Here is a 24,166-nt window from a genome sequence, read left to right as displayed (position 1 = left end):
TCTCATGAGGGGAACTCTCCTATAAATGCTCTTGCTTCTTCCGTCTACAGCTTTCAGCCTTTGCAGGGGCTAATAGGAGTATCTTAATACCAAATGAGAGTCCTCCACACCAATAAAAAGAAAACAGTTTTCTGCAAAAATACTTCAGCTCTGTCTACACACAGATATCTCTTCAGGGCAGGAGTCAACCAATGACAGCCCACAGACCAAATCAACCCGCTACCTATTTTGGTGAATAAAAATTTGGGTGAACATAGATACACCTATGTGTTTACCAATTGCTTCTTTCCACAGCAGAGTTGAGAAGTCGAGACAGAAACCACATAGGCCACAAAGCGAAAGTACTTACTGTCGGGCTTTTTTCAGAATAAGTTTGCAAAACCCTGCTTCAGGGAATCTTAAAGGTAACACCAGCTCAGAAAACAGCTCCACTCCCTGTCTTCCTGAACTGCCAATGTGATCAGTGGCATCCTCTCAATATTTATTCCCTCATAGTCCAAGGGTATCTTCAAGATCAAACAGGCCTCAAGGGAATTTATGTTCTTTCTACTACATCAGGCCTCTAACAGCCATGTCACCTGATTATCCTTCCCCCTGCAGTATGCACACAGCACTCACATTTCCAAGATCACCTCAGCGCTGGCAAGAGGTGCGGGGATGAGACTTACAGAAAAGCAAGTAATCCACAAAACTATCCCAGATGAGCCCGGGATAGCACCAAAAAATTATGCAAATTTTCATCAACATCTCCAATAACTCATTTTAACTATTTTGGTGGAATATCGGCATATGGAAAGTAATCTGCTTTTCCAGCATTTCACTCGACGAGCAGTCTTGTGACAAAATTGCATAAAGTGGCTTAATTAGCAGAAGTTACTGTATTATAATACATCAAACTTTAGGTAGGTAGATTAAATTTCTACATTAAGAATTCCTAGGACACACTGGTTAGGAAACCCCTTCATACCATCAACAGCTACAGGCTGATGCCCTATTGCCTTTCCTTAGAATACTTTCACTTCATGCTGGCTAGACCCTCTGCTTCCTAGGATTCCAGCTCAGACACAAGATCTTAGAAGACACCAAGAACCTTTCAGTTCTTCCCTAATCAAACATTCATTACTCTTTTGCTCTTTAAACACTACTTTCAACTTCTTTTCTTTCACTCATTTCTGTCTTGGCTAAAATTCCCCAGGAAAGCAACTAATGTAGCATCTGATGTTGCCTGGATAGTTGTCTCCTTACCCATGGGCTCTCAAACCCTGGGAAAAAGAGCATTCTACAAATTCATCCTGATGTCCTTGGCAAAGATACACAAAATCCCTTTTATTATATATACTCATCATCTTGTATTTTCCATCCTTTTGTTCAAACTTTCATCTCCTCTGGAACATTATGGCATAGTCAAGTCCTAGGTGATTCTTTTTTGCAGTATTTTTCAAGTTCTGGATTAACAGCCCGCTAGTTAGGGCATAAGATCAACTTAATTGATCAAAATAAGCCTTTTTTTTAAGTGAAGCCAAATGGAATAGATGCAAATAGAGTGTGTAAAAAAATATTAGAGTGCATCACATTTATTAGCATATACACACTTTTCTCATTGTACAGATATATTCTATAATACATATTATACATAAACTTTGTATATATATGAACCATACTGTAAAATCAATTTCTTTCTGTGGGTTAACATAAAAAATATTTTTAAGTTACTGTTCAGATGTCTTTCCTCTTCTCCCCACCCCATTTTTCAGAATTCTTCCGTGAGTACATGACTGCATTTGGAGTTGTATTAGATGTGCCTTTAACTTTAAGAATCCAGATAGTTTTTGAGAACCGAAATTGCCCTCTAAGATTGCTTTGCTTGTTCTTTTCTTAATTATTCCTTTAGATCAATTTAGCTGGACAATTGTTATCTCATTTCTTGGCCCAAACACAAAAAGAAACTTTTACATTGTGAAATAAAATGCCACTGCAGCAGTAGAAATTTAATTACTAATTAATGTCCTTAGTTATATCTGTAAATTGATCATTTAAAGCCTACCTTACTGTAACTCTGAAAATAAAAATTGTTTTAACATTTATAACTTTCTGTAATTCATAGTGCACAGGCTATCTAGATCATTGTTTTTAAGCATCTTGGTAAATTGTTCTTTGAAATTGAAGTAATATATTTGAGGGAAAAAATTAAACAAATAAAATTCCTTGAGAATGAAAAAGAGCATTGTTTCCACTGATGTGGAAATCTGCTCTCACTCTCCCGCTACTATGGAAAATGGCAATGACAGTCTCAGTCAAGTGAACTTCATTACATTCTGATGAAATAATTCGTGGTTCATGAGGCACTGCACAACTAAGACCCTAGCTTTTACCAAAGCTTTCATCATTTGCTCCTGTAACTCTACTAAAGAACTGACTTGTGTATTTCTTAATTCGCCAATACATGATGGCTTTTCTATCAATTAAGAAACTCAATTTTTTTTCAAATAGATTACAATGTAATCATGACTTTTCTCTTTATATTGTCGAGACCCACATTTGAAATTCATAAGTGGCAGTATCATATCCTCTTGGATGTAACTTTCTCTCGTGCCTGTCTCCTGCTTTCAGATCCAGATTGGATGCTTTGTAATTAGGCATACTATAGGGAACGAATTTTGAAATTGTCTGTCCATCCTATAATATCCAATGATCCAATGTCAAATCAAGAGCTGGTGATTTCCTCATTCATTTCCGGGTCATCGTGTCCCTGATTTTCTCCTTCTTTCATTGACTCACTTTGAATGTGGCCTCCCCATTAATCAATTTATTCATATATTTGGTGAGCTTTTGCTATGTGCTGAGCACTATTCTAAAAGCAAGACCTAGAGCAGTTAAGAAAACAGACAAAATCTCTGCTTCTGTGAAGTTCCACTTAAGTAAATTCCTACACATAAACTCACTTGAAGAGTAAGAGTACAGTTCATTTGCCTTTATTTCCCTCAAAGTGTCTGGCGTGTTGGCTTACGCATAATGAGTGATTAAGAAATACTTTCTAAAATAAAATAACAAAATGTAACAAAACAAAACCTAGGACAATGCTAATCCTACAGAAGGTGATCAGACACTCTCAAAGAGTGCTTAGAGGGCATGGCTCAGAGAACACATAGGATATTATCTTTGACTTTTTCCATTACTACCTCACCCTGAATTCACCCCTTCCCAACACACAGAAATGTTACACATCAAATCAGGTGCAGGGCCCCTGTACATTCCACTTCCTGCAGCTTTCTTTCTCTGTTCTCACTGCCACCACCCAAATTCTAGACTTTTTTGGCTCGTTCTCAGACAATCTCAGTAACAATAATGTCCATTTGCCTAGTTCTTTCTCCTTCTAACACATTTTATACTAGGTTGCTAGATTAATGTTTCTAAGTCTTATTGTTAATCATTTCAGTAATTTTCCCAAATGTCTTCAGTATCTTTCCACTGCTCATCAAATTATACACGCACCTTATTCTGTTGGTCAACAATCTCTATAGTATAATCTGAAATGACTTTTTGGAACTTACATCCCATCATTTTACTTTGAATTATTGATAACCCAGCCAAATAGAACTATATTCCCCAAACCTTTTGTAACTGACCTCTCATAACACACATTTAAATACACATGCACATTTTTAAAAATTCCTATTAAAGAGGGGTGCCTGGGTGGCTCAATTGGTTAAGTGTCTGCCATCAGCTTGGGTCATGATCCCAGGGTCCTGGATCAAGCAGTGGGCTCCCTGCTCAGTGGGGAGTCTGCTTCTCCCTCTCCCTCTGCCCCTCCCCCTGCTCGTGCTCTCTCTTGTGCTCTCTCTCATGTGCACACTCTCTCTCCCTCATAAATAAAATATTTAATTAAAAAAATCCTGTTGAATAACAGTGACTGTTCATTAAGGAAATACACACCCATGCCTCATTATGAAGTTTATATCCCAGCTCCATGTACTGCTACCTGTGTGGCCTTTGACAAGTTACCTAATCTTTCTGGGCCTAAATTTCCTCCTCTATAGCAGGCCATAATAATGTCTGCCTCACAGAGTTGTTATAAAGATGAAATGAATTGGTATACACCAAGCCCCTGGAATAGTGACTAGCACAAAATAGACTCTCAACAAACAATACCTACTATCAGAATTCTACTAATTTCTCCAGGAATAGGAAGCCCCTTTAGACTCCCTCAAATGGATTTGATTTTTCTATCTTTGGACATTTTCTGGTATTTTGTTGACCATCTTTTTCCATTTAATATGTTCTGTCACATTTTTGAGATACTTGTAAGTATGTCTGATTTCCTTCAATTAAAATGATAAACCACTTAAAAGTAGATAATCTGTATAATGCATATTTTACATACAAATAGTGGCTGGTACATACTTGGAGATTAAAACAATTTTTTAATGAAGTGAATTTCACTATAATTAGACAAAGCAAATGTATAACTTGTTTAAAAACATTTGATGTCCTACACCATATCTACAAATGTCTTATTTTTTTATATCTATACATCTACAAATGTTTTAGATCAGTGGTCATCAAAGTTTGGACTAGGGATCCTTAAAATAAAACTATTCTCATAATCTATAATACTAAGACATTTGCTTTTCTCATTCTCATTCTCTTGCAGGTATACTCTAGAGTTTCCCAGAAGCTTCATGTCATATAATAATTTGATAATATAATAGATTGAATGCAGAAGTAGATACAAGAAGCCAGCTGTCTTTTTTATAACCAAACATTTTAAGAAGGCTTTATATCTTTTGAAAAACCATTCTTCAGGAGAAAACAGAGTTCTATCATTTGGCTGATTCACAGGCTTGAAAACCCATCCTCTGGTAATTACCGTCCACAAAACACAAAGGCTTTGAAGACAAAGCTGAGCAGAGGAAGAAGCCCTCAGGGAATTTATTTCGGCATTAGTCGCAGGTAGAGAAAAAGGGACATGTGAAAGAAGCAAAAGATTGTGGAAAATAATCATTGCCATTTCAAAATGTTCTACTGATACTCAGGTTTTCTATTGCTAGGTCACGTTAATTCTAGGAGTCTCTAAGGCATTGTGCGCAGTGGAAAAGGAGCGAGTTTGAAATCAGAAGGTGTAAGTTTGAATCTTGGCTCTGTTTATTTCAAGTCCTTTAGGGTCTCATTCTCTACCTTTTATTGGTAATTGAAGATAATAATAAAAACTGCTTCCACTTATAGATTATTTACTCCCTTCTAGAATATTTAGTCTTCATTTAATTGTTAAAGCACAACAAAAAATAAGACATGAATTACTAATATTCTCAATTTACAGACAAGGAAATTTAGTTTTATAAAGACAAAGTAATGTGCCAAGGTACACAGAAGATAAGTGTCTGGGCAGATTTAAATCTAGATAGTCTAACTCAAAAATTCTTATTTTTAAACAGTTTATTATAAAACCAAGTGAAGTTATTTGTGAGAAATTACTTTGTAAGCTGTAAAAAGCTGCCTAAGTGATAATTATTATGACTTTAAGTGTTTTGTTTCTTTTTTGTGATTTTATTACCTTTCAGAATATAAGTTTATTGCTATGCTAGCAATTTTTGTTAAGAAATAATTTGCATGGCATGTAAAGGATTTTGAGGAACCCTCCAGAAAAAGAAAGAAAACCTTTTTGTGTATGTGAGACTAATCCTGAATTTCTCAAAATCATTTCATAATGGAAAACTTTTTCCGTAACGTTAATTTCTATCAAATCATTAGTATACTGCAGAATACACATGCTGACCTAAGCATTTCCCCATGTTATTAAAAACTTTCATAAACACTGTTTGTAATGGATGCATACCTTTCCTCAAAAGAATATAACATGATTAGCATAGTCATCCCCCTATACCGGAATAGAATTTGTTCCCGAGTTTCAGCTTCTATAAATAATGCTAAGATGAACATTTTTGAGCAGTTTTCCTCTGTATGGGACATAAATTCTTCTAATAGTTTTTCAGCTCAACATCAGATTGATTTGTAGCAGTGGATGAGAGTGCTCATGGCACTATGTCCTTCCTTGCCAGTACTGATTAATCTCATTTTAAAAACAATTTTCCTTAATCAAATAAGGAAAAGTATGAACTTACTATTTTTTCATTTTAGTTTTTCTCAAGTTTTGAAAAGCAAGTTATTTTATTATATTATTTTTCCAGCTTTATTAAGGTATAATTGACAAAAAAATTCTAAGATATTTAGGGATCAATGTGATAATTTGATATACATATATATTATAAAAGGACCCCACATTGAGTTAATTAACACATACATCCCCTCACACATTTACTTTTTTTTTTGATGAGCACACTTAAGTTCTACTCTCTTAGCAAATTTCAATTATGATACAGTGTTATCAACTATTGTCGCTGTGCTGTGCATTAGGTCGTCAGACCTTATTCATTTTATAACTAAAAATTTGTACCCTTATACCAACATCTCCTTATTTCCCCTACTTCCCAGCCCCTGACAACCGCTTTTCTATGCTCTGTTTCTATGAGTTTGACTTCATTTTTTTTTATTATATATGTAAGTGTACTATTCAGTGTTTGTCGTTCCCTAATTTATTTCACTTAGCATAAGGCCTTCCAATTTCATGGAAGGCAAATGTCACAAATGGCAGGATTTCTTTCTTGTTTAAGGCTCAATAACATTCCCTTTATATACATACCACATTTTCTTTATTTATTCATCCATCGATGGACACAGATTTTTTCCATATCTTGGCTATTGTGAATACTATTGTGATGAACATGGGAGTGCAGATATCTCTTCCAGATAATGGTTTCATTCCCTTTGTATATATACCAAAAGTGGGACCACTGGATCATATGGTAGTTCTATTTTTAATTTCTTGAGAAACCTCATACTGTTTTCCTAGTGGCTATACTAGTTTAAATTCCCACCAGCAGTGGACAAGTGTTCCCCTTTCTCCGCATCCCCACCAGCATTTGTTATTTCTTGTCTTTTTGATAATAGCCATCTTAATAGATTTGAGATGACATCTCACTGAGGTTTTGATTTGCATTTTCCTGATGATTAGTGACATTGCACATCTTTTCATGTACCTGTTGGCCATCTGTATGTCTTCTTTGGACAAATGTCTGTTCAGATCCTCTGACCAAATTTTAATCGACTTGTTTGGTTTTTTTGCTGTTGAGTTGTATGTGTTCTTATATAGTTTGGATATTAACCCCTTATCAGATACATGAGTTGCAAATATTTTTCTCCCATTCAGTAAGTTGCCTTTCATTTTGCAGATGGTTTCCCTTGCTGTGCAGAAGTTTTTTTAGCTTGACATAGTCCCACTTGTTTATTTTTGCTTTTGTTGTCTTTTCTTTTGCTGTTAATTCCAAAAGAAGATTGCCAAGGCCATTGTCAAGAAGCTTGCTCCATTTTTTCTCCCAGGAGTTTTATGGTTCTAGATCTTATGTTCCAGTCTTTTAACAACAAATTGCTAAACAGGTAGAATTTCATTGTAAATGCTCACTGGTAATTGGATTAAGTGTTCTGACATTTAATATTATTTTTGTAAGAGATACAATTTAGCTACAGAAGCTGAATGCATGGTCACACACACATACACATAATAGTGTAAAAGCTTTTGTTTGGCAAGGAGAAGGAGAAAGGTTTTGTAAAGTGACTAAAAGGACAGAGAAGAAAGAGGAAGGGAATGGAGCATCTGATTCTCCTGGCCTTTTGGACTGGGTTTGCGCTCCTATGAATAAGAAAATAAAGAATGAGAAGATGTTGAAACTGCTCACTTTGTGAAACTGTACATATGCTCAGCTATTTTTAGGGCTCATATCACAAAATGCAGCATGAGCTGGAGAGGAAGCCTCTCAGTCATAGACTATAACCCAGCTTTGGCTGAAAACTGGAAACTTGACCAAACTTGTAATTGCATCTCCTAAAAGGGAGTGTCAAGGCTATTTCAAGTGATTCCTTTTGCCACAAACAGGAATATGTAGTACATGGAACTATAGAAGTTTGCTGTTTGCTGTGGAGTTTCACCAGTAACAGCATCAGCTCTGGAGTCAGCCTGTCTCAGTTCAAACTTGGCTTTGCCACTTGGTGGCTCTGAAAACTGGAGCCCCATTGTGCTTCAGATTCCTTATCTGTCAAAATGAGGGCGCTAATAGTACCTATGGTATGTGGTTATTGCAAGGATACGATAAAATAATCTATAATAAGCATGGCATAATGCCTCACACATAATAAGTGCTCAATAAATTATCATCTATAGTGACTCTAGCTGACAAAATGGCCTTGCATTCATAATTTTTAGGTCTTTCAAGGCATTATAAAGTAACTGAGGGAAGATAAGGCTGAGGTCCTGGCTTCTTATCATCAGGGACTGATAAGCCAGGAGACTTGTGTTACTGTTCAAAGGAGTTAAGAGTTACTGTTATTGTTAAAAATGATTAACTACAAAGAACTCAAGGTTGAATAATTCAAGACAGTAATCCAAATTTTTAGTTCAAAAATATTGTTAAATCCCAAGGCTTTTGCTTCTCCTTCTCCATAATGTTTATCCTTCAAAATGGAATGTACAGAGTAAGAATGAAGATTAGCTATGAATCTGGATGATGTAAGCAGAAAGAGCATCAGAATGGAAGGCAGGAAATGTGGTTTCTTGTCTCCATTATGTAGGCAACCTTGGGGTAAGTAAGTCATTTTATAGCTCTGAGGCTCAGTTACATTAGCTGAAAAATAATTATACTGGAATATATTTTCTTGTAAAATGGAAAGTATTGTACTGTAAAAAAAAAAATCTCTGACTTGGTTATCAGAGAAACAGATCTGAATCTTGGCTTTACACTTTCTGGCTATGTGATCATGAGAAAGTCACTTTACTTCTTGGTCATTTCCTTCCATGGATGCACTTCACTTCTCTATCTCAGAATATTGAGGAATATGGAAATTATAATGCCTTTAGGCTGTTTGTTGACATACCATCTCAAAACAAATTAAAACATGTTGTAAGTAGAGGTAATCAAACAGTCATGCAGCACATTTTTTATCTTTGATTTGACTGAATATACCATGTTGGATAAATCTACTTTAACTCATTTGCTGCAGTTCCCATATTAAAGATGAGAAAGTTTTTAAATTGAATATGACCTTTGAGATTATGTACATCAACCCCACTATTTTATATATTAGAAAACTAACCTCAAAATCACGGTCAAGGAGCTAGGGGAATTGTATTCTTTTTCATCTCAGTTCTATCTAATATGACCAAATTCATCTCTTCAAGACCCATCTATGTTATGTAATATAAGTTAATTCTTCTAAAGAACTAGGTAGTAATTTAAAAAAGATACTCAAGATTTTGATTGATGGCTTAGAAAAATGTACATGTCTTAATATTCTTTATTCATATAGTTCAGGTGAAATCTCATTCATTTTTAAACACCTCAGTAAGTCAGCATGAAAGGAAACATTCTCCTTTTCCTATGTTAAAAATGTAGAAATAAACAAGTGTGCCTGTATCATGAGATAGAATCAGGAAAGGAAGTATTTCCACAGAATCTAACACAAACATGAAAATTAAAAAAAAACAAACAGTTGCTCATATATAAGTAATTACAAACCATTTTAATGGAGGCTTCTTAAACTAGTTTGCCTACTGTCAAAAACATTTAAATTAGCACAGGACTCTCACCAGACTTTCCTATCTTCACTGAAGTCAGGACTGTAATATATCTGTGATTAAATGATCAGGCCTACCCTTTGATAAATAGAAAATGGTATAGAAGCTTTTACAAAACATATCATAGTTTATCTGAGAGGTGTTTCTATAATAACAAAGTTAGTATAAGTACCCCAAAAGGTGATGTAGTTCTGCTGGGTGTGAAAATTACCTGCAGTCTGTGTGTGTGTGTGTGTGTGTGTGTGTGTGTGTGTGTGTGTGTGTGTTTTAAGAGAGAGGGAGAATGCAAGTGGGGGGGGAGGGGAGAGCAGAGGGAGAGAGAGACTCTTAATGGATCCTGACATGGGGCTGATCTCACGACCCTGAGATTATGACCTAAACCGAAATCAGAAGTCCCAGGCTTAACCAACTGAGCCACCCAGGCGCCCCTACCTGTGTTTGTAAAGTGATAAAGCCACTGAGTTTATGATGACTTACCTCTCATTTCAAAAAACGTGCTTCCCCCAAATTCTGAGGATTATGTAGCCTTACTTTCCCAGTGTTTTAATCATCTCTCTCTCCCACCATTTTATTTATTCTCTTTCTACCATAGGAACAGCAGGCCCCATTTCTAACTGTGTAGGAATTGGAGGCCCACATCAAGCTGTGTGACATGCTTGAATGACAAAGTAATGGAGTGATCCCAGGGACTCTGGAGTCATGGCAGATATTTATTGCTTAGCAACCCCAACTGATGTCAAGAGTTTTGCTAAATGCAGATGGTAAGTAGGACTGTTGAAAATCAAAATTGCTTTGCTCTAATTCTTTTAAATTGTTTTCAATAAAAAATATTAATTAATTTACCCATTTATTTGTTTTATTGATTGATATAACAACTTTCTGGCCAAGCACTAAAGTGGCAATTACAATTGCTGATCACACTAAAGGGCCATAGAAATACAAAACTTAAGAGAAGAGAACTCCCACAACTTCTCCTAGAGGATAATCATCTACTTTTCTGAATTGATATTCAAGTGCATTTCTCTAAACATTGTTGCTACTCAGAGTCTAGGAAAGTAACAAATGACGGCAGAGTCTTTGGAAACACATTGAAAATAATGGCATATTACTTAAAAACTATCATTTATCAACAGTGTAATACAGTCCAGATACCATATTTACTATTACATGTTTGAGGCCTTTCTTTGCAGAAAAAGTAAGTAACTGATTGTATTCTCATTCATGCTAAGTAGAGTTTCACAGGCTCTTTAATTAATTTTAAATATGCTGTAGGGAGCCAAATATAAAATATGAAGCATTTCTTTAAATCAAAAGTATGTATCCAGTTTATGTCACTATAAAAATCATACCTGCTGTTACCAGGAATTACTACTGTGAAAACATGCTTTACAGGTTTCCACATAGATATAACCAATAATAAAAACTGAAAAGAAGAGCTTATTGACATTTTGGATATAGCTCCTTAAAATGAAAGCCCAGTATGAGGATAGTATTCCTTTCCCAATCATAAACATGGGCATTTTTTTTTCTAGCTAGCAGGATGCCAACATTAGGAAAACAATAGACAACTCTCTCAGTAGTCATCCATATGGTATAGGCCAGAAGTAAAGGGAGACATTTTATCTCACAAATTAGCTAGATCCTAATGATCCTCAATGCTCAATTAACAAAAAATGATTTATTAAAAAATTAGATGCAACACTTTTAGAGAAAGAAGCAAATGAAAATAAGACCAGATTTTCAGGAGGTTTTCTTTCCTTTTTTTCTTTATTTAACTATTTATGTGTTTGTTTGTTTGCTGAGATTTTCAATTTTTTTCTGAGTCAGTTTCAGTAGTTTGGGTGTCTTTCCAAGAATTTGTCCATTTCATCTAGGTTATCTAATTGCTGATATAAAATTGTTCTCATATTCCTTCATAATTTGTTTTACTCCTGTAAAACCATAACATTCCCTTTTTCATTCCTGATTTTATTAATATGAGTCTTCTTTATTTCTTGATTATTTTGCTAAAAGTTGTCAATTGTATTGATCTTTTCAAAGAACCAACTTGTGATTTCATTATTTTCTCTATTGTTTTCTATTCTTTATTTCATTTATTTTTACTTTAGTTTTCATTTTTTCTTCTTTTTGTTCTAGATTGTTTTATTTTTCTAGTCTTATAGTGGAAGGTTAAGTTATTAAATTGACATCTTTTTTCCTTTTTATTTTATTTTTTTTTGGGGGGGGGGACAGAGGGAGAGGCAGAAAGAGAGAATCCCAAGGAGGCTCCATGCTCAGTGCTGAGACCGATGTAAAGTTTGATCTCACAACCCTGAGATCATGACCTGAGCTGAAATCAAGAGTCAGATGTTTAACCAACTGAAGCACCCAGGTGCCCCTTTCTTCCTTTTTGATTTAAGCATCATAGCTACAAATTTCCCTGTAAGCACTATTTTATCTGCATTTCATTAAGTTTCAATATGTTGTGTTTACAATGTCATTTATCTCAAAGCATTTTCTAATTTCTCTTATGATTTCTTTGATCCACTGGTTATATATGAATTTTCACATATTTGTGAATTTGCCAAATTTCTTCTGTTATTAGCTTCCAATTTTATTCAATGTGATCAGAGAACATACTCTGTATCACTTAACATTTAGGGGGATATGGTCTATCCTGGAAAATGTTCCATGTGCACTTAAGAAGAATGTGTATTCTTCTGTTGTTGGATAGAATATTCTATAAATATCTGTTAGGTCTAGCTGGTGTAGAGTGTTGTTCAAGTCTTCTCTTTCTTTACTGATCTTCTGTTTTATCAAATACTGAAAGTGAGTTTTGAAGTCTTCTGCTATTGTTGTTGAACAGTCTATTTCCACTTTCAATTCTGTCAGTTTTGTTTCATACACTTTGGGTCCTGATATTAGCATATATGTTTATAGTTATATCTTCTTGATGGCTTGACCCTTTCATTATTACAAAATGTCCTTCCTAGTAACAATTTTTGTCTTAAAGTCTACTTTGTCTGCTATTGGTAGAGCTACTCTCACTCCCTTTTGGTTACTGATTTCAAGGTATGTCTTTTTCCATACTTTTATTTTTAACATATTTGTGTCTTTGAACCTAAATGTGTCTCTTGTACACAGCATACATTTGGATCATTTTTTTAATCTATTATACTAATCTCTTTATTTTAGTGTGGGATATTTGATACATTTACACTTAATGTAATTACTAATAAATTAGGATTTATGTCTATGATTTTGCTACTTATTTCTATATGTCTTATATCTTGTTCATTCTTCTGTTTTTCCACTACTACATTCTTTTGTGTTAAGTAGGCATTTTCTAGTGTACAATTCCCTTGTTGTTTCTTTAACTATATATTTTTAGTTATTTTTTTAGTGGTTGCCTTGGGTATTATAATTAATATTTTAACTTAAAAACAATCTAGTTCAGAATAATACCAGCTTTATTACAGTAGTATATAAAAACTTTGCTCCTATGCAGTCCATTCCCATCCTGCTCCTTTGTGCTTTTATTGTCATACAAATTATATCTTTCTATGCTGTATACGACTATCAACAGATTTATAATTATTGCTTTATGCAGTTTTATTTTTTTTATTATTTTTTTAAAGATTTTTATTTATTTGACAGAGAGAGAGACAGCCAGAGAGGGAACACAAGCAGGGGGAGCGGGAGAGGGAGAAGCAGGCTTCCTGCAGAGCAGGGAGCCCAATGCAGGGCTTGATCCCAGGACCCTGGGATCATGACCTGAACTGAAGGCAGCCAGTTAACAACTGAGCCACCCAGGTGCCCCTATTCAGTTGTATTTTAAATTGGTTATAAAAGACAGAGAACAAACTGATGGTTGCCAGAGGAGAGGGGGTGGGAGATGGGGAAAATGGGTGAAAGGACATGGGAGATATAGGCATCCAGTTATAGAATGAATGTCTTGGGAATAAAAGGCACAGCATAGGGAATATAGTCAATGATATTGTAATAGCATTGTATGATGTCAGATGGTAGCTACACTTGTAATGAGCATAGCATAATATATTGAGCAGTTGAATCACTATGTTGTACTTTTGAAACTAATGTAACAATGTGTGCCAACTATACTCAAGTAAACAAAATTAAATAAATTAGTTATAAAAGAAAACTTCTAAACAAAAATACATTTACACTGTTTGTTTGTTCGTTTGTTTTTAATTTACTTAGGTAGCTACTATTACCAGTACTCTTTATTTCATCTTTTGGACTTGAGTTACTATCTAATGTTTTTTCATTTGATATTGAAGGAAACCCTTTATGATTTCTTATAGGGGAAGTCTGATAGTAATGAATGATCTCAGTTTTGTTTATCTATAAATGTCTTAATTTCTCCTTCATTTTTGAAGGATAGTTTTGCTAAAGATAGTTTTGAATGAACTGTCTTTTTTTCCCAGCACTTTGAATGTATCCTCATACTGCCATCTGACTTTCATTGTTTCAGATGGGAAATTGACTATTAATCTTATTAGGACTCTCTTGCACCTAATTAGATATTTCTCTCTTTCTATTCTCAATATTTTCTCTTTGTCTTTGGTCATTGACAGTTTGATTATAATTTGTCTATGGTATGGATCTCTTTGAGTTCTCCTACTTGGAGTTCATTGAGCTTCTTAGACATGTCAATAAACTTTTTCATCAAATTTGAGAAGTTTTTAGCCATAATTTCTTCAAATATTCTTACTTCATCTTTCTCTCTTCATACCTCTGGAAATACCATTATGCATATATTGATATGTTTGGTAGTGTTCCACTGATCTTGAGAATCTCTTCATTTTACTTTATTCTTTTGCCTTTCTGTTTCTAAAACTGGACAATTTCAATTGATTTACCTTCAAGTTTACTGGTTGTTTCTTCTTCCTGTTCAAATCTACTGTCAAGCCTCTCTAGTGAATTTTTTATTTCAGTTTTTGTACTTTTTAACTATAGTACTATTTTTTTTATTAATTTCTATCTTTTTATTTCTATTTTCTATTTAGTGAGACAGCATTCTCAAACTTTCCTTTAATTCTTTAGACATTCTTTCCTTTAGTTATTTGAGCATTTTTTAAATAGCTGATTTAAAGTACTTGTGTCAACAAATAAAGTATCAACATCTGGGCTTCCACAGGGACAGTTCTATGTATGGCCCATACTTTCATATTTCTTTGTATATCTCATAACTTTTTGTTGAAATTCAGACACTTTAAATAATATAATGCAACAACTTAGGAAATCAAATTATCCCCTGTCCCCAGGGTTTGTTGATGTTGCTGTTTGTTATTGCTGCTGTTATTGACCTTTCTGCACTAATTCTATAAAGTCTATATTCTTTGTCATGTCACTAAAGTTTCTGCTTCATTCTGTTAGTGGTCAGCTAATAATTGGACAGAGATTTCCTTAAATTCATGGAAACAATAACTCTCCCAATCTCTGCTGAGGGGCTATGTGTGTATTTGAGGCTGTCCTCAACACTAAGCTAGGTAGTTTACAACCAACCCTATCTTAGCCTTTGCTTTTGGCATACACAGAGCCTTAAGGTAAGCCAGAGATGAGGTCTGCTGTGGTCTGAATATTTGTGTACCCCCTCTAAAATTCACATGTTGAAATCCCAACCTCCAAAGTGATATTATTAAGACTTGGGGCCTTTGGGAGATGATTAGGTCACATAGGCAGAGCCCTCATAAATGGAATTAGCATTTCTATAAAACTTCTTTTTCTGGGAGAGATCCCTTGCCCCTTCCATTATGTGAGGATGCAGTGAGATGGTGCCATCTATGAGGAAGTGGGCCTTCATCAGACACTGTATCTGTGGGGGCCATGATCTTGAACTTCCCAGATTTTAGAACTGTGGGAAATAAATGTTTGTTGTTTATAAGCCATTCAGTTTATGGTATTTGTATTATAGCAGTCCAAACAAACTAAGACAAGTGTTTAGGTGCTTCTCAGGTTTTCTGTTAACATATATACATCCCTTGGTGTATGAACAGCCCTAAGCATGCATGTGACCTCTCAGATCCCCAGAAATACGTCAGGTCTTTTCAAAGCCCCCTATGGACATTTCATTTTCCAGATTTTTTAAAAGTTATTTAGTTAGCCTATTGTTTGCTCCAACTGTTAACAATAATCTTGGGCAATCAAAATATTTAATTGTCTCTAATTGTTTTTGACAGATGCCCCAAGGAAAAGGCTATTCTCACTAGGTGAGCTCCAAGTCAGATCAAGTAAAAACAGCCCTGTGAGCAAGAAACATCTGACAGGTAAAATAATGATAATTTTCTGGGAATAGGTCTTTGGAGGAGCTCCAACCCCACTGTGCACTTCCAAATGCTGCCGGGCTGTTGGTTTTCACCATGATTATGGGCTATTTTTTCTTAAGGTTACTTTAGATCTTGGCAGGAGGACATGGGAATAGGGAAAGTTAAAATGTCATAATAATTACTCTTTTTAGTGCAATTCAGCTGTTTTTACAGACTCTCTCAAGCCTTTGGTTAATTTCTAGAGTTCTGTAAAAAATTGTAACAATTACTGCCATTGTTCTCATTTTATGGAAGGGAGACTATTCAGAGGTCCTTCCTCCACCATTTTTGCTGACATTGTTTCATTTCGTTTAGATTTATTCTGTTTTGTCATGTTTTCATGCACAACATAAAATTATACAAACTTCAGTGTGCCTGGGTGGCTCAGTCACTTGAGCATCTGACTCTTAATTTTGGCTCAGGTCATGATCTGAGAGTCATGGGATTGGGCCCTGTGCCAGGCCCTGCTCTCAGCACAGAGTCTGCTTGGGATTCTCTCTCTCCCTTTCCCTCTGCCCCTCCCCCTGTTTGTGCTCTCTCTCTCTCAAATAAATAAATAAAATCTTTTTTAAAAAATTAAACTTCAGTTTACTCTGCTGCTAAGATCTATTCTGCAACTACACAGAACAATAATAATTATCACGATAGCTAATATTTATTAAGGTCTTAGCATGTACCATGCATAGTTGTAAATCTTTTTTATGTAGTAAATCTTTTAGAACAGCAATTCAACAGGTTAAGGTATTTTTAGTATCCTTTTTTTACGAATGTAGAAACCAAAACACAGGTAACTTGCCCATCAACACACAGCAAGTGGTAGTCCAGAATTCAGGAATAGGATCTATACTCTAGGAACTACAGAACACTCATGAAAGAAATTGAAGAAGACACAAAAAGATGGAAAAATATTCCATGCTCATGGATCAGAAGAATAAACATTGTTAAAATGTCTATTCTTACCCAGAGAAATCTATACCTTCAACGCCATCCCAATCAAAATTCCAATGACATTTTTCAAAGTGCTGGAACAAACAATTCTAAAATTTGTATGGAATCAGAAAAGACCCTGAATCGCCAAGGAAATGTTGAAAAAGAAAAACAAAGCTGGGGGCATCACGTTGCCCGATTTCAAGCTATATTACAAAGCCGTGATCACCAAGACAGCATGGTACTGGCACAAAAACAGACATATAGACCAATGGAACAGAATAGAGAACCCAGATATGGACCCTCAACTCTATGGTCAAATAATCTTTGACAAAGCAGGAAAAAACATGCAATGGAAAAAAGACAGTCTCTTCAATAAATGGTGCTGGGAAAATTGGACAGCTATATACAGAAGAATGAAACTCGACCATTCTCTAACGCCATACACAAAGATAAACTCAGAATGGATGAAAGACCTCAATGTGAGACAGGAATCCATCAAAATCCTAGAGGAGAACATAGGCAGTAACCTCTTTGACATCAGCCACAGCAACTTCTTTCAAGGTACATCTCCAAAAGCAAAAATGAACTTTTGGGACTTCATCAAGATAAAAAGCTTCTGCACAGCAAAGGAAACAGTCAACAAAACAAAGAGGCAACCCACAGAATGGGAGAAGATATTTGCAAATGACACCACAGACAAAGGGCTGATATCCAAGATCTATAAAGAACTTCTCAAACTCAACACCCAAAAAACAAATAATCAAGTCAAAAAATGGGCAGAAGATATGAAAAGACACTTCTCTGAAGAAGACATACAAATGGCTAACAGACACATGAAAAAGTGTTCATCATCATTAGCCACCAGGGAAATCCAAATCAAAACCACATTGAGATACCACCTTACACCAGTTAGAATGGCAAAAATGGACAGGGCAAGAAACAACAAATGTTGGAGAGGTTGTGAAGAAAGGGGAACCCTCTTACACTGTTGGTGGGAATGCAAGTTGGTACAGCCACTTTGGAAAACAGTGTGGAGGTGCCTCAAAAAATTAAAATTAGAGCTACCCTATGACCCAGCAATTGCACTCCTGGGTATTTACCCCAAAGACACAGATGTAGTGAAAAGAAGGGCCATAGGCACCCCAATGTTCATAGCAGCAATGTCCGCAATAGCCAAACTGTGGAAAGAGCCGAGATGCCCTTCAACAGATGAATGGATAAAGAAGATGTGGTCCATATATACAATGGAATATTACTCAGCCATCAGAAAGGATGAATACCCAACTTTTACATCAACGTGGATGGGACTGGAGGAGATTATGCTAAGTGAAATAAGTAAAGCAGAGAAAGTGAATTATCATATGGTTTCACTTATTTGTGGAACATAAGGAATAGCATGGAGGACATTAGGAGAAGGAAGAGAAAAATGAAGGGAGGGAAATCGGAGGGAGAGATGAACCATGAGAGACTATGGACTCTGAGAAACAAACAGGGTTTTAGAGGGGAGGGGGGAGGGGGGGTTGGTTGGCCCGGTGATGGGTATTAAGGAGGGCACATACTGCATGGAGCACTGGGTGTTATACAAAAACAATGGATCATGGATCACCACATCAAAAACTAATGATGTATTGTATGGTGGCTAACATAACATAATAAAAATTTTAAAAAAAGTACATGTTCTTATGCATGCCACACTACAAACTAAAAAATGAAGCTTGGAAAAATGCCTAAGTAAAGATATCAGGCTTCTCTATACACAATAGTTTTTTTGTTTTTGTTTTTGTTTTTGTTTTTGTTTTGGTCTTTTCTTAGAAGACTAATACAAAGGGAGAGGAAACTTCTTCTTTTATTTAGAAGTGGGTTTGGGGGCGCCTGGGTGGCTCAGTTGGTTAAGCGACTGCCTTCGGCTCAGGTCATGATCCTGGAGTCCCTGGATCGAGTCCCACATCGGGCTCCCTGCTCGGCAGGGAGTCTGCTTCGTCCTCTGACCCTATCCCCTCTCATGTGTTCTCTCTCTCTCATTCTCTCTCTCCCTCAAATAAATAAATAAAATCTTTAAAAAAAAAAAAAAAGAAGTGGGTTTGGGCAACTACTCTCACATATATTTATAAAAGGAAATTTCTAGACTACCTTTAAGAAATCAGTGCATCAGTAGAGCAATGAGTTAGGGCATACCTGGTTACTACAACAATGTGTAGTACCATTTTGTCTACTAATGCATCAGTATTTGGAAGTAGCTACAGAATAAGGAGACTACAACCCCTCGCTTTTCATGTTACTGATTGTTTATTCTCAGATTTTCAATTTGATTCTTTTAACAGTTTTATGACATATAATCTACTCTTTCTGATAATGAAATAGAAACTCTAATAGGTTAAGTAAATTCTTGAAAACAAAACATTCTGTTTTTACTATGTGTCAGGAAATGTTCCATGCACCTTAAATTTATTAACATTTTCCCCCTCACAACAATCCTGTGAGACAAGTATTATTGAATTATTCCCATTTTACAGATGAAAAACCTGAGACAGAGAGAGGTTAAGTAATTTGCCCAAGGTCAGTGGTAGAGCTAAGATTTGAATGCTAGGGATTCTAGTCATAGAGATTGAAATATTACCACAATAAAATATATAAGATTGCAAGACCACTTCTTTAGTACCACAAAATGCCACATATAAAATGTCAGAATATTTAGCTGTAAAATAAAAATTACAATCCAAAAAATTAGTTTTGTGTCAGTATATGCTTTAATCCTATCTTGATTGGGTGATGTACTTTACACTGAAATTAAGAAAATGCCATAGGGACCCAGCAGGTTCCATTGAGCTGCCCCGTTCACTAGCACAGGAACAGAGACACTGGTTGAGGGCAGCAAACCTTGGTGCCAGGTCTTGGCTATAGTTTTCCATAAAATCCAAACCACTCACAGTGGTGCAACCAATTTCCAGGACAAACTGTCAAATAGCAAAAGTGCAGCAAGACCCTCCCCCCAGAGGATCAGCATGGGTCTGCACTGTGGAGATCTCTAAAATTTAGAGCTTTGAAACCCAGCCACATGTCTGCAATAAAACACAGGAGTACTGTGCTGCCTGGCAGATGAATAGCTCATTTGCAGGCATGGTGAAGGCAAGGATCTGGTGGAAGCCAGGGACACAACAGGGGTGATTGTTTGCTCTTCTGTGAGGTCTTCCTGAAGAGTGGCAGTACAAACTCCTCAATCCAGAGACAAGACAGCTGGATGATGCCATTCCCCCCACCCCCATCATCACTGACCAATCTCAGTGAGCAAAACAGCACCATCCGTTGGAGGCTGCAGCCACTTACACAAAGCCACATCCCCCTGCACCTTGCAGGTTCATCTCCACTAGGGCAAGTCAGCCTGAGAATCAGTGCAGCAGACCCCACCCCCAGAAGACCAGTCCAAACCCCTTCCATGCACCAAGACTACTGACCATAGAGTTCTACAATCAAAGCTTCAACTTGAGGGGAAATAGGATTTAGCCTTTTTTCTTTTCTTTTTTTTTTTTTTTTTTTTTGGACCTCTTCCTAATATAGCCATTACTCAGGAGGTGGAATGCAACAGGCTTTCCTAACAAAAAACAGTGACCCAGATAAAATGACAAGACAGAGGAATTCACCCCAAAAGAAAAAACAAGAAGTCACAGGTAGGCATTTAATCAATACAGATACAAGTAAGGTGTCTGAACCAGAATTTAAAACAATAATCATAAGGATAGTAGCTGAGCTTGAGAAAAGCATACGAGACACTAGAGAATCCCTTACTGCAGAGATAAAAGTACTAAAAACTAGTCAGGCTGAAAAAAAAATGCTATAACTGAGTGGTAAAACCAAATTGGATGCAATAACAACAAGAATGGACAAAGCAGAGGAATGAATCAGTGGTATAGAAGATAAAATTATGGAAAATAATGAAGCTAAAAAAAGGGAAAGAGAAGAATTGGATCATGAATGTAGACTTAGGGAACTCACTGACTCCTTAAAATGTAATAATATTTGTATCATAGAAGTCCCAGAAGAAGAGAAAGAAAAAGGATCAGAAGGTTTATTTGAGGAAATTATAGCTAAAACTTCCTCAATCTGGGGAAGGAAACAGACATTGAAATCCAAGCACAGAGAACTCTCATTAAATTCAACAAAAGCTAGCCATTACCAAGACATATCATAGTTGAATTCACAAAATACATAGACAAGGAAAGAATCCTGAAAGCAGAAAGGGAAAAAAGTCCTTAACCTACAAGAGAAGACAAATTATGAACATAGCAGATCTGTCTACAGAAATCTGGCAGGCCAGAAGACAGTGGCAGGAAATATTCAACATGCTGAATGGGAAAAATACACAGCCAAGAATACTTTATCAACAAGGCTGTCATTCAGAACAGGAGGAGAGATAAATAGTATTTCCCAGATAAACAAAAGCCAGCCCTGCAAGAAATATTAAAGGGGACTCTTTGAGTGGGAAAGAAAGACCAAAAGCAACAGACTAGAAAGGAACAGGGAAGATCACCAGAAACAACAAATTTACAGGTAACACAATGGCACTTAATTCATATCTATCAATAATCATTCTGAATGTAAATGGACTAAATGTTCCAAGCAAAACACATAGAGGATCAGAATGGATTAAAAAAACAAGACCCATCTATGTGCTGCCTACAAGAGAATTATTTTAGACCTAAAGACATCTCTAGATTGAAAGTGAGGGGATAGAGCTTCATCCTTGTGCACCATAAGCAGCACAGGCACCAACCTTTGTATTGACCAAAAGATTTACAAAGAACTATGGAAGACAGGAATGTTTGAACACATGTATCTGCAGAGAGAAGGAGATGAACACAGTGTTGAAGTGCATTTGCCTTATACCGCTAAAGCCATGGGAAGCCATAAGGATGAGTTTACATTATTCCTGTACTGGTTGGAGTTCTGAGTGAATCAAAAGAACAGGAATTTGAAAAACTCTTCAGTAAGTATCTAGTGGATCCTAGTAATTTCTTTGTTGTTTCTTCTGATTTCTGCCATTGGGGTCAAAGTTTCCATTACAGTTACTATGATGATTCCCAGGGGAAGATTTATAGATCCGTTGACCATCTAGATAAAATGGATGTGAGTATTATAGAACAACTTGACCCTGTATCTTTTAGAAATTACTTGAAGAAATACCATAATCCTATATGTGGAAGACATCCCATTGGGGTGTTATTAAATGCTATCACAGAGCTCCAGAAGAATAGAATGAATATGAGCTTTTCCTTTTTGAATTATGCCCAGTCAAACCAGTGTAGAAACTGGCAAGACAGTCCAGTGAGTTATGCAGTGGGAGCACTCACGGTCCACTGAAGCTCTGAATCCTCAGGGATGGAAAAAGGACAGTCTCTTCAACAAATGGTGTTGGGAAACTGGATAGCAACATGCAGAAGAATGAAACTGGACCACTTTTTTACACCATACATAAAAATTAATTCAAAACGGATGAAAAACCTAAATGCAACATAGGAAACCATCAAAATCCTAGAGGAGAACACAGGCGGCAACCTCTTTGACATCAGCTGTAGCAACTTTTTTTTTAGATATGTCTCCTGAGGCAAGGGAAACAAAAGCAAAAATGAACTATTAGGACTTGATCAAGATAGAAAACTTCTGCACAGCAAAGGAAATAGTTGACAAAACCAAAAGACAACCAACAGAATGGCAGGAGGTATTTGCAAATGACATATCTGATAAAGGGTTAATATCCAAAATCTATAAAGAACTTATCAAACTCAACACACAAAAACCAAATAATCCAGGTAAGAAATGGGCAGAGACATAAATAGACATTTTCCCAAAGACATCCAAATGACTAACAGACACATGAAAAGTTGGTCAACATCATTCATCATCAGGAAATACAAATCAAAACCACAATGAGATACCACCTCAGACCTGTCAGGATGGCTAAACTTACCAACTCAGGAAACAACAGATGTTAGTGAGGATGCAGAGAAAGGGGAACACTTTTGCCCTGTTGGTGAGAATGCAAACTGGTACAGTCACTCTGGAAAACAGTATGGAGGCTCCCAAAAAGTTAAAAATAGAACGACTCTATAATCCAGCAATTGCACTACTAAGTGTTTATCCAAAGGAAACAAAAATACAGACTCAAAGGGGTACATGCACCCAATGTAAGTCACTTCACTTCAGTTGACTGTTTTGGCTTTAAAATTGGAGTGGTTAGTTTCTCACTTCCTGAATCAATATTTTATATATCTGAAACATTCTCGTTCCTTTCTGTGGTTATTTTGACTTTTCATTTAAATTATGAAACATTTCAAACTCACCTGAAGTTTTGATATCCTTTTTTTAATTTATTTTTTTTAATTTAATTTAATTTTATTATATTATGTTAGTCACCATACAGTACATCATTAGTTTTTGATGTAGTGTTCCATGATTCACTGTTTTCATATAACACACAGTGCTCCATGCAATACGTGCCCTCCTTAATACCCATCACCGGGATAACCCATCCCCCCATCCCCCTCCCCTCTAAAACCCTCAGTTTGTTTCTTGGAGTCCATAGTGTCTAATGGTTCGTCTCCCGCTCTGATTCCACCCCACTTCATTTTTCCCTTCCTTCTCCTAATGTCCTCCATGCTATTCCTTATGTTCCACAAATAAGTGAAACCATATGATAATTCACTTTCTCTGCTTTACTTATTTCACTTAGCATAATCTCCTCCAGTCCCATCCACGTTGATGTAAAAGTTGGGTATTCATCCTTTCTGATGGCTGAGTAATATTCCATTGTATATATGGACCACATCTTCTTTATCCATTCATCTGTTGAAGGGCATCTCGGCTCTTTCCACAGTTTGGCTATTGCGGACATTGCTGCTATGAACATTGGGGTGCCTATGGCCCTTCTTTTCACTACATCTGTGTCTTTGGGGTAAATACCCAGGAGTGCAATTGCTGGGTCATAGGGTAGCTCTAATTTTAATTTTTTGAGGCACCTCCACACTGTTTTCCAAAGTGGCTGTACCAACTTGCATTCCCACCAACAGCGTAAGAGGGTTCCCCTTTCTCCACAACTTCTCCAACATTTGTTGTTTCTTGCCCTGTCCATTTTTGCCATTCTAACTGGTGTAAGGTGGTATCTCAATGTGGTTTTGATTTGGATTTCCCTGGTGGCTAATGATGATGAACACTTTTTCATGTGTCTGTTAGCCATTTGTATGTCTTCTTCAGA

General features: G+C 36.2%; 1 pseudogene; it reads left to right on the top strand.

Annotated features, from left to right (window-relative positions):
• The window catches only part of LOC118548262 (protein MEMO1 pseudogene), a 53,802-nt pseudogene extending 31,517 nt beyond the window's left edge, over positions 1-22,285 (top strand).
• The last annotated feature ends 1,881 nt before the right edge of the window (positions 22,286-24,166 follow it).

This window comes from Halichoerus grypus, chromosome 9, assembly GCF_964656455.1.
Source record: "Halichoerus grypus chromosome 9, mHalGry1.hap1.1, whole genome shotgun sequence".
NCBI lineage: Eukaryota > Metazoa > Chordata > Mammalia > Carnivora > Phocidae > Halichoerus > Halichoerus grypus.
The sequence above is the reverse complement of the archived record's forward strand: the minus strand, read 5'-3'. Positions and strand labels throughout refer to the sequence as shown.